At 30.9% G+C, this 12,889-nt stretch overlaps 1 protein-coding gene across 4 annotated transcripts in view; it reads right to left on the reverse strand.

Moving 5' to 3' along the window:
• Window positions 1–1,651: 1,651 nt before the first annotated feature.
• LOC129961114 (ecto-NOX disulfide-thiol exchanger 1-like) overlaps window positions 1,652–12,889 on the reverse strand; it is a 36,193-nt gene continuing 24,955 nt past the window's right edge. Inside the window, exons 3-5 of one of the 4 annotated variants that reach the window (XM_056074950.1) lie at window positions 11,221–11,420; window positions 7,978–8,063; window positions 1,652–3,092 (exon numbers count right to left, since the gene is read on the reverse strand). The gene's annotated coding sequence lies outside the window, so the exon portion shown is untranslated. Of the gene's footprint in view, window positions 3,093–5,930; window positions 8,064–11,220; window positions 11,421–12,889 lie in introns of those variants that run through there. The other 3 variants (XM_056074948.1, XM_056074952.1, XM_056074949.1) reach the window with 3 other exon arrangements.

Genomic DNA, 12,889 nt, shown 5'->3' on the forward strand with positions numbered 1-12,889 from the left:
GGCATACGCACTCCCAAATTGCCAATTACAAGGAAGTAGATGATAGATTCACTATTATTCATATTGACATCATAGGCCATATACCTACTGCTGAAGGTAAAACTTACTGTCTTACTTGCATCGACCGATTCACATGTTGGATAGAAGTCATACCTTTAGCAAATGTGATCGCCGAAACTGCGGCTCGAGAATTTTATAATCATTGGATTTCACGTTTCGGAATGCCTTATCGTGTTATTACCGATCAAGGTAGTCAATTTAGGTCTGAACTTTTTACAAGTATCGGCATGATATGTGGTTTCCATATAAGTACAACAACAGCTTACCACCCACAATGCAATGGGAAAATTGAAAGGACCCATCGGACCTAAAAAGCCGCAATAAGAGCGCATAATTCCATTAAATGGACTCAAACTTTACCTACAGTATTGTTGGGACTAAGAGCTGTTCTGCGTGGAGATACGAATTTCACCATTGCCCAAATGGTTTATGGACAATCTATCAGGTTGCCGGGAGAGTTTTTCGAAAAAACTAAAAATAGCTGGGATATCGATACGTTTGCAAAAGACCTACAGAAACAGATGCAACAGTTAAAACCATTAGAATCTCGCCGCAAATCTTCTAAATCTGTTTTCATTCACAAAGACTTGGGCCACAGTACACATGTCTTCATACGCGTTGACAGAACGTCAGCCTTTGGAACCATCGTATGATGGACCTTTTCTAATTGTAAAAAGACATGATAAATATTTCACTGTTAAAATTAAGGGCAAGGATACAAATGAATCTATTGATAGATTAAAACCGGCATATCTGCTAACTGATATACATGTTCCTCTTCTGGACTCAGGTCATGCCCAAATATTGTCCAACGAAACACTGACGACAGCAGATCCAGAAACTGAAAAACAACCATCAGATCTGTTAAACAAAAATGTTCAAACGGAAAAAATTACACGCTCTGGTAGACATGTAAGATTTCCAGTGCGTTACCGAGATTAAGTACATTCTGTTCATTATTTTTTTTTCATTTAATTTTATTTGTATATATGTATTCCTCTCACATTTGTATAAAATGCATGATGTAAGCTGTATCATAACTCGATTGTTACTGGGGAAGGAGTGATGTAGCAGCTATATCTTTATTTTATTATCTTTGTTTTTGCCAGTTTGTCTTTTTAAAAAGTGGCAACATCAGTTGCTTGCGATGGAATAAAAATATATCGACTTGATATAGTTTCGCTTATTTTAATTTCAAATATAATCTGCATTAATCATTCCGGAAATATAATCCATATGAATAACCGATCGTAATGAGCTGTACATAATTGCGCTACATACTCTTTGAACAGCATTTTCATAAAAATCTGATTGTTTACTATTTATGAATCATGCATATATTTGATATAAAGATATCGACTCTAAAATAACCATAATTAATATCACTCTTATTCAAATTTATCAGAACTATATATTTTCAAGTAAACAATAGTTTACTCTTTCAAATAAATTTCAAAATTTTACAAAAGTTTTAGATATGTGATACTAATAAATTCTCTTTTCTTGCACAGTAAAATTCAGTAATGTTATAATATTATTTAAATGGACTTATAATAATTTGCTTTGTTTAAATAGATATTGGTTTTCATAAAAATTATCCCATTTTCATACACAGTTTTGATTGATTTTAAATTAATCTTTTTACAGTTGAAACTTATTTGGATATTCTCATAAATATAGGGCATAAATTACTTTAAATTAATAAAATACATTTCTTTTAGAAATTAAATAGTCTGATACAAATTTAATTTCATTAAAAAACTATTGATATTAGTATAAAAAAAATTTATAGCCTACCTGCTTATTAAATCAAGTCAGAGAAACAATCCCAAAAAACGCCGAGTTGATATCACACAAGCATTTCTATGGGATTGTCACTAGACATTAGTGCATTTTATTAACTGTAAATGGAAATGTGATTTCTTGTTAATAGAATCAATGAAGGAAAAGAAATAGCAAGTGTATAATAACAATAACATTTTAAGGCGCCAATTGTAAGGAGATAAAAATGTGACATACTTGGACCAATGATGATCCATTACCGGGACGAAACGCGGGAAAAGCGCTACCTGTTGGCTTGATGTTGTTTACAGCCGGTTAGGAGAATACGGCCGAAAGTGTCTAAATGCCAAAGCAATGTCTGCAAGTTACACTTTATAATATTACGTTTTTTCGATATAGTAATTTCTAATTAATTTATTGTAATTTAAGTTGATTTATTATATCTCGATTTATCGGGATGCACTAGGCGAAAGCGGAAGTATAAGGGAATTTCTTTTCTTTTTATGCGAATGCTTGAGTGTGAAAATGAGAGCTACGAATAAAATTGTGCATTTAATCTGAATTAATCCTTTTTGCTTTTATTTCTAAAGATGAATATTTAGTGATTAAACAAAGGACAGTCAATAACCTTCTGATAACCATAACCATTTTTCCATAATGGTGTCATTCAGTTAGGGAACAGAAAATAGTTTATTCCAAAACGCATGCTTACAACAAGTATATTTATATATTACACTATGACGTATTTTTAGAAAGGTAACAAAAATTCTGTATGAAGGTGTATAGAAATGAAGAGCAACAAAAATAAACACTAACCGATAACCAAAACAAAATCAAAAACGCAAATTAATTGTGAATATCGAATTATTGTATCGCGATTCATCGTGAACTATTTTTTATGATCATGCTTTCGATATATCGTTATTTTTTGAAAAATGGCATCGAAAAATGAATCTCTCAGAAATATCGATATTTTTCGATCAACAGAAAATCAGCAGTCCTAGTAAATACACACAAACGAAGTTTTATAAATTTGTAGGAATCTCATTTGATAAAAATAATTTAAAAGATCATGGTTCAATAAATTAATATTACTGAGTTTCTATTTTTAACATTAAAAAAAGCAATGGCTATTAACAATAAAAGTTGCATTGACTAAAAAAAATCTTTCATAACAACAAAATTTCAAGAAAAACTGCAATCAAGATGATATGGTATAAAGGAATTTTCAAGTGCTGGAAAAACAGGAGCTGAAATGGAAAAAAAAAAAAAAAAAAAAAAAAGGCATTTAAAATTTAAAAAAATTCATAAAAATATGATATAATGAAGCCAATGAACATGCACCACTTGCGTTTTTTTATATGGCATTATAAATTTAAATTGGGCAAACAATATTGTAAAAAACAAAGGGTGATTGGTTGAAAAAGGGGCAATTTGGTTGGAAATACGACTGTATGACTGCATCATACTTAAGTGATTATACAGGCTCACGTATAAAATATGGCAAAGTCTAGGGTAATGCATTTTCATTGGCTACTATTATACCGGGTGCGGCATAAATTCGTGCAAACTTCAAAAAATCATAATAAAAAAAGTAATGCTCGAAAAAAATTGCGGTTTGCGGGAATATGTAGAGAGCCTTTGGATTTTGTTATTTCCATTAAAAAATGTATTTAAAAATGACCGATAGATGGAGCTCACACGTTATACCGAGACTGTTTATGCAAATCAGTATAGCTATAAAACACAAGGCTGGAAATGGATCTGTCATTCGACGTCAGTAGCATGCTATCGCTACCGGATCGAGCATTAGTGGTTAAACTGTTCTATAAGAACGGTGAATCCGCGACTAACGCATTGCGACAGTTACGGACGGTGAAAGGAAGTAAGGCGAAGAAAAACCCAATTTCATTGAATGGGACATTGAATTCAGTACGCCGTTTTGAGGAAACGGGAAGATTAGAGGATCGTTCATGAAGTGGCAGACCATCCGTCAGCGCTGATTGTCCACAAGGTCCTGAAAAATGTGGTAGCCGAGACTTCAACGGGGAGTTCCAGTACATGTGAAGAAGGTAAAATAACAGGAATTCCGGAAAGGTTGATCCGACGCATTTTACACGAAATCTTGAGCTGCAACCGTACAAGATAGAGGCATTTCACCAGTTGTTGCCAGCAGATTGCGAGAAAAGACAAGCTTTTGTAACATGGGCGCTCGCACAAATGGAACGTGACCCACAATGGTTACTGAACATCATGTGGACAGATGAAGCCCACTTTTCATTGCATGGTGACGTCAATACGCAAAACAGTCGTATCTGGGCAGCATCAAACCCTCGTGCGTACACGACCAAACCACTACATTCTCCACATGTGACTGTTTAGTGCGGTTTCGCTGCGTCCTTTATTCTAGGCCCTTTCTTTATTGAAGATCATTGTCCTGTATCCGGTTGGGAAACCTGTTCCGTCACTGCAGAACGCTATCTTAGGCTTTTGCGAGACCACGTTATGCCTGCTTTGCAGCAAAGACGTGCGTTATCTTCCGTCACCTTCATGCAGGATGGTGCCCCGCCCCACGTTACTAGTTCAGTTAAGACGTTCCTCCTAGACACATTCACCGAGGACAGGGTGATAAACAGAGGATGTAAGAATGAGTGTCCCTCACGATCGCCAGATCTTTCTCCAGCGGACTTTTGGTTGTGGGGATACCTGAAGTCTCGTGTCTACCGGGGCTCTCCTGCCACTTTGATGGAACTGAAAGATTCTATTTAATTGGCCGTTAGTGGCATCGGTGCCGACATGTTACACGCAGCTGTAATAGGCGTAGTTACGCGCCTCACTTGCTTAATACCTTGGGTGGCGGTCATGTTGAGCATCTTTTGCTTTAAAATAAAATGTACTATAATATTCTGTGTTTTCCTGATTTGCATAAACCTGTCTCGGTATGACCGCCATCTATCGGTCATTTTTAAATACATTTTTTTTAATGAAAATAACGAAATCCAAAGGCTTCCTGAACATATTCCCGTAAACCGCAATTTTTTTCGAGCATTACTTTTTTTATTATGATTTTTTGAAGTTTGCACGAATTTATGCCGCATCCGGTATATATAGAGAGAAGTCCAAAACTACAAAGGACATAAAATAAAGGAAATCTTGAAATAGAAAATTAATAATCTAGCAACTTTTATCAACAGCGCAACATTTAATCATTTGTCAAATACATGTTCTTATTACTTCTACTGCTATTGCTTTGTTTTACAGCTTTTTAACAATTCATTATTATTTTAAATTTCCGCATAAATTTAAGAAATTTTGACTCCTAATGAGACTATATCTAAGAAAATTTTATTGAAAAATAACATACTTGCCTGATATAAATCAGTTTTTCTATTTTGGGTTCTATATTAGTAAATTACTTTTTCCAAATTTAATTTCTTGAGATGTCAGTATGCATTTCGCAGCTTAGTATATCAACACAAGTAAAATATGCTTTTGATTCAAAGCATATTCATTGAGGTGTTTAAACAACAGTATGTCAACTCTAACAGAATATACTTTAACCCTCTTTTTAGGGAAAAAGGCAGAGATTTCGTTGTCCTTTCATTAACCCGTCAAGTACACCCTCGTTTTTTTTATCTCATCCTTCCTTTTTTTTGTTTAGAAGCTCTGGGAATTTATAAAAATTTACATCCTGCACCTTCATGAGGGAGCAAGAAGGACGTTAGAACAGTAGACATCAAGGAATCAATGTATCTCATTTTTTGTAGGAGGATTGGGGTCAGATTGACCCCGACGTGTTCAAGCGTTTCAGATTATTTTAATGTTACGGCTATGAACATGATCAGCAAAGATCCAGAGATATTCTTGCTAACAGACAAAAGTATGATAGCTCAAATTCGTAATATATTGATGACATTTTAGAAAGTGATCATGATAGAGAATCAATAAAAGGCAGATTTTGAATACTCTTTTCCTGTTAGGGGAAAAAGCAGTAAATCTTTTTTTATATAAAATGCATTCTCTTAAAATATGAATAAATTATCTCAAAATTTATATTAAATATCATTTTATTCTGAATGAAGGATGCTAAATGTATTTTTTGAGCATGTATATAAAAATGAAAAACAAAAGTTGTGGAATTTTCAAAGTTGTAGATGCTTAAGCTTCTTTTTTCGATAAATTTCAAATGTAAAATATAGATTTTTCTTATTTTTTTCAATATTTTTATACAGAAAAAAACTACTTAAGAATGCTTTGCTATGCTTTTTTCCCCCTTACTTTAATAACTTTTATATGAATGGCATAAGGAAAAGAATACAGAAAAGATACGGGAAAAAAAGGCTAAGTTAGTTTTGGGTTTTCTTATTAAAAATCGCATTTGTATCTTAAATAAGAAGTTATTGCTATGAAAAAATATTCATATACTCTGATCATACTTAATTTTAAGCAAATAGCTAATAAGATAAGGAGTGAGTGCTTGATAATTTGGGGTCCAAATGACCTCGTACATGTGCTAATGCTAGGGGGGGGGGAATGGTGCGTGTTTTTTTAAGTATCTGAAAGGCGGCCCAAAATACTCATGCCTTCCCCTCTTTTTTTCCACAAAGAGATCTCTAAGCTGCTATCTATCTTCAGAGTCAAGGAGAAAAGAAGTCCATACTGGGGGCCGAACTAACATGGAATCTAATCAAATTTGTGATTTTAGATACGGACAATTGGGGGAGAATTTTTATTTTACGTGCCGAAAAATGAACAAATTTTATGATTCCAAATATTAACCTATTCGTTTCTCCAAAAGCTGTTAGATTTGTTGAAAGAAGACTTTATCGCCGTTAAAGTCGAAGTGAAATAAACTGTGCAGTTGGTTTGTTTATAATCAATCTGTTTATATTCGAGTGAACTTTTTCGCTATTCAGATTTTTAGAACATGAAGTCATTTAAATTCGGAATAGTAACGACTTGCGTCGAATTTTTTTTTAAATTGAAATATTGTGTTATTTATGATTTTTTCTCAAACACTGAAATACAATAAAAAGGATAGATTTCAGGAGAATTGACGTATTCTCTACATCGAAACAGAAAGGTTTTAAATAAAAAAAACAAACAAAAAAAATAATAGCCAATAGCCACAATAATTAACTAACTACCATATGATGGACTAAAAATGTAAATCCTCCAAAATGTGAGCACGTTTGGAAAAATATAATTTGAAATGAATTTGAATAATAAATTTTAAGTTTGATGAATCATCAATATATAAAAATCCAATTACATTTGTTGATATTGACTTCATTTGTTTTTGAAAATTGGAAATCTAAAATATATGCATACGCTTGTTTTATTTGTTTTTAAAAAATTGCAGTTTAAGAGACCTCCTTTCATAAAAGTACCGACTTCGCCTATTTGGGGCCCGGGGCAAACACTTCTTTGGGCCCCGCCACCTCTGCTTCAATACTTTAGTAATGAATAGGGTTTGACGGTTTTCAAACCCGGTTTTAAAAAACCGGTTTTTTAAAGTAAATTTGTCGCATTCCAAAACCGGTTTTTAAATTAAGAAAACCGGTTTTAATAATTCATATTATTATGTAAAAATTAATTTTGAGCTTATTTGATTTGCTATTCATTTTATGCAACGGGCAGCAAACACATTTTTTCATCGTTGCAAGTTGCGTTGGTCAGTGCTTGTGCACTGCACAGTTGCGCCTCGAATTCGTCAATTTATATGTTTTCATGAACATCCCTTTACACTTTTTTTTCTAGGAGAAACAAAAGTTTGATAAAGTTCATCTCTTGCTTCTCGTCGGATGTTTTGTCTATCGGTATGAAGTTGGTGCTAATAGAAACGTCAGCAATTTGACTTGCTCGTTTCGAAGAACGTGTGAAAGGAATAAATAATTCCCCGTTTTCTGCTTCTTGATCTCAGTATTTAATGATATCATATAAAATTTTCTTCATACCACTCCTGAAAGCTTTTTTACACCACTTGAACTAGCCATATCAATATGAAATATTCAGTTAAAATAAAATGCTGTCAAAAATGACATAACACTCACATACACATGAAAAAAATAGAACTAAAAAAGTATCTAATGCGAGAAATCCAAGGTCAAAGGTGCTCATCGTTCCGCATCTTACCCCTTAATGAAATGGAATTGTCGAAATGTGGTCTCACAATCCGATCTGTCTCACGACAGGTTTGCTTAATATTGTGAAGGTGAAAACTGGAAACAAAAATATAAGGTTGTTATATTTGGTAAAAATAACGTAAGTATTAAGTATGTTTAATTTTTATGTTTATATTTTCTATTTTAAAATTTAAATTTTATTATATAAATTTCTTCTATCAAAAATTAATGTAAAATAAAAAGTTATGGCTTCTGTTTAATAGAATTTTAAATAAAACACAGGGTGTTAAAATATTCCATATTTTCTTTCACAACATTTTAACATAAATTTTGTCTTTAGCAAGCATTGGAATTAGATTAAGAAGTGTCTTTTTTTTTTCAAAATTCCTAGAAAATGTGTAGATTAGATTATTTTAAATTGCATTAATATTAATAGTTAAAATAATAAAATTGTAAAATAAACGTCAAAAATATTTATTCAATAACTTTAATTTCATTTTTATATAAAAATGAAGATTGGGATAGTTTCAAAAAGTTCGGAATAGACGAGGCAATCTGAAATCATTGTAATAATATGTTGAGCTGCAAAGGATCATCTAGGAGCAATCTACATAATCATTTGAAAGCAGTTCATAAAATAATTGTCGGAAATAATATAATTGTTTTGTTTCTTGAAGTCCCCGAAGAAAAACTTACAAATCCAAAGACACTGAAAGCTGAATTTTCATTATTTGAACAAACGAATAAAAAGAACAACAACAAAACAAAAAAAAAACTGAGATTTGTAATTTGATGCCAAACTCAGTAACTAGTGAACGAGTATTTTCAATTTCAGGCAATATTGTGTCCAAAACAAGAACGAGGCTTAGCCACCGTTCAGTGGCTGTTTTTTTAAAATCTTATTTTCTTAGGAGAAATTAAAATTAGTGAAAATAATATAATTATTATTTGAAATTTTTGTTTGAGTTTTCATTATTTTGTGTAAGCAATATGTATATATAATCTTTAATTTTATTTTTTATATTTTAACTTTGATATTGATTTCGTTTTTTGTCATTCTATATAAATTTTTAAAAAATTGAATAGGGAAAAATAAAATATTTTTCCCTATTCAATTTTTTTTTTGACAAAAATTCGAAAACCGGTTTTTTGGAAATATCGAACTCGAAAACCGGTTTTTGTATAAACCCTAGAAATGAAGAACCAAACTTTATGGAGGTATTTAAAATTTTCACCTCATTATAGAAATATAACAAGAATATTGACTAGAACCTAAAATAGATATAAAGTCCCCCCCCCTCCAATGGTCAGACGAAATAACGTTCTGTCCATTTCATTGATTTTCTGACAATTCTATGTCCATCATTAAAAGGATACAGCACATCTAAAGTGCCAAAATTTGACAAAAATGCTATTTAAATTTATAATTAGAAAATGTAAAGATTTTTTTAGCAATTTGAAGTCCGTATTTTTGTGAACATATAGCATTTTGCAATATGTAAAAATACAGGCTTTTGATTGGCCAAATTTGTAGATCGTAATTGCGAAAATTTAGCTTAATTCCACTCTAGAAAGCCATGGATTTACGAAATATAGATTTTGTGTGTGTGTGTGTTCATACGATAGATTAAAGAAGCAAACATAAAACTGTCGGATTTTACACTTTATTGATATTTTGTTTTTAAAAAAAGTTCATTAAAGAAGGAAACGCAAAATAAACTTTCTATTCGTTTTGGGGGCCCCTCTCTCATGTGGGGGCTTGAGCCAACTGCCCCGTATGCCCCTGTCTTAGTCAGGCTCTGACCGCAGTCTTTTACGAATGAAAAAATGTTCATTTTAAAATTTGTTAGTGTTAGGTAGGTATTTTTAAACAAAGCACGCATCTTGTATTGTCTAGTTCTAATAAGAACCATGAGATTTCAATCGTAAAATAGATTCATTACTTATTTTATCATTATATTATCTTACTTATTTATTATTATCTTACCGATTTTTTTTTACTTACTTCATTATTTCATCATTTTTCATTAATCTAATTTTAAAAGAATAATCGAAAAAAGATTTTCATATCACATTAGTTTTAACGCTTTATGAGATTAGCATAAAAAATTATTTAATTTATAAATATTATAAATTTTATATGCATTACATTTCATTTTTACTTTTCATTCTTAAATTTCCATCATTTAATTTATATTATTGTGTTAAGAAAATACAGCTTTGCTTCAGATTATAGTCTGTGTAATTTCTGTACGCGTTTCAAGGACACTCATTTCCCCTACTCTTCACTCTTTCTTCTTCTGCGTTGCCATGGTTTCGACAAAGCTTGTTTTTTTTTCCCACGCCAGTACGTTTCAGTAAGGACTTTAAGCTGGCAGTGTAAACAAACAATTTTATTCAGTCGTTGAATCTGAGATATTTTCTTAAGTAAATAAAACAAATAATAATAAATAAAATAATAATTTTAAAAAAAAGACAGCTGGAGTGGTCTCTGTAAAACTTTCTGGCATTCTTTAATAAAGGTGCCAAGAACGCCTTGCATGGTGTAGAATAGTTATGAAATATTAATCTTTGGCATGAATTTAGCATTTTTTACTGAATCTACCGTCTGATTCTCGGCCAATTTTTTTGGCGGTTAATCCCTGGCAAATGGGCACTAATATCTGAAAATAAAATTTTCGTTTATGGCACGGTTTTTTTTCTTTTTCCCTTGATTGAAATAAAAATTATGGTCATAAAATCACATACCAAATTTGATATATTTAAAGCATTGTGTTTTTGAGTTCGAAAAATAAATGCATATAATTTTATACATCGTTATGTTTATCAGAGTAATTTTTGCACGTTTCATATTGAAATAAATAAAAGAATTATAAAACATATCTGCTATTTTCAAAAATACTCCTTTTAAAGTAAGCAACAACAAACTAATGTTCTTTTAATGCAATAAATATAATTGCGAAGGAAATAAAATATATAGAATGATAATTGTTTGGAACGCTCCAACGATTCTACACTCATGTCCAAAATTAAGGTCACAAAAATGTTTTTCAAAGTGGTGGCTAACAGTTAAATTTAAACAAATTATATTTTATATATTGTGAAGGACCGCTAACACGATATTAACCTTTGTTGTGGGAAAAAAATGTTGTTTAGCATTAGTTTTGAAGGAACTACTGAAATTAGATCGTTTAGGCATCTAGGATTTTTGCCTGCAATTTTGTGAATATTGCATTAAAACAAAAAAATTAACCTGTTTCCAGTGAGAATGAGTTCTCATAATCGTTTAGAAGATGCCTTGAGATGGAGAACCTTTGGCAGGCTTGAAGCTGGGCAGTCTCAAGCGGAGGTGGCTCGATGGTTACAAGTGGCATCCAGGTCACGACCTGCGTAATACAAGGCCTCACAACTCCCAACGCTTTCAGCCCGTGACGTCATGAGGTTGGATGAATTCTGTAGAAAACGATAGTCGTTATCGTAGTGAAGAATGGCTAATATGTTATTGGCTTTGTTTGAAAGTTTTCTGATCTTTTTGCATATTAATTTTAATTTATCGTAATGAAGATGCCTAGTGCGTGCTGTGTTCCCAATTGTAAAAGTAATTACACAAAAAATAGCTCCAATGTTTCTGTATTTTCGTTTAAAAACGATGAAAGAAGTCTAGAAGAGCATGGATCTTTGCAATAAAGCGGGACGATTTCGTACCAACTAAATATAGTAAGGTAAGTTTGATTTTTTTTTGTACAATTTTTAGTTATTTAATTCTTTTGAAATACGAAACATTTAAAATTATGTATAACTTCCATTTATCTTCTGTCATTTTTGTTTGCTCTACATTTAGTTGCTTATGCTTCCAATTATTTTGGTATTGTTTGCTTGAGCTAAATAAAAAACTTCTGTTTTATTGTTACTGGTATTGTTAAAAACTGTTTTATTGTTGCTTCTCATAGTCTTTTGTTTATTTGTTCCTAATATTTAAAATGTTTTGTTTCTGTATCTTTTTAGTTATACTTCATACATATTTTTTTAAATCTGATTTAGGCCTAATATTTGTTGCTAACATTTAGGTCTGTGCTAAACATTTTCAAGAATATCAGTTTTTAACAGTTAGAGAAACGTTTAATACCAGTACAGGAGAACTTATTCAAGTACCACTAGAGTGTAAAAGGCAATTATTTTTAGAAATTTTTAATAATTATCACCAAAATCTTACGAAGTACTTAAGTGATTTATTGTTATTATGCTCTTATAAAAAAGTTTAAATCATTTAATGAATAATAAAACTTAATTTTTAATTATATATATCATGACTATAGATTGTAGAAGATTAAACTTATATTTTATTCTAAAATATTATGTAAAAAAGTTACATATAGTTGTAAAAATAATATGAATTGCATGCTTATATAGGTTTAGAAAATGTAGTTTTTATTTGTTTATTATTTTTAAATATCATTAGTTATACACAATCTATAATTATAAATGAATGTAACTTTTACAAAATATCTGAAACTTTTTTTAAAAGTAATGAAAAGTTATTGTTTTTAAATCCATTTTTCATACCGTGTAAAATCAATTGATTAATTGATGTAAAATATTGTATTACTTGAATGGTAGTATAAATAATTACTATAGATATTCCAACATAATATTGAACTAGGTATTTATTTTGGATGAATGAATGTTTCTGCTGATTTTAAATTTTATTATTTAATACTCAATATGATTTTATATACTACTGTCCAACATACATTAACTTTTAGTTTATGTATTAAGAAAATATCTATTCTGTTTTTGATTTTGTTTTAATAAATTACTAATTTTTTTTTTTTATCTAAAGAATTCCACTTTTTTTTTCTTCTTTTTTTTCTAGGCTTGTACCTGATGCTGTACCTTCAATTTTCCTTAATTTACCCTCATAC

This window comes from Argiope bruennichi, chromosome X2 (assembly GCF_947563725.1).
Source record: "Argiope bruennichi chromosome X2, qqArgBrue1.1, whole genome shotgun sequence".
In the NCBI taxonomy this organism is placed as follows: domain Eukaryota; kingdom Metazoa; phylum Arthropoda; class Arachnida; order Araneae; family Araneidae; genus Argiope; species Argiope bruennichi.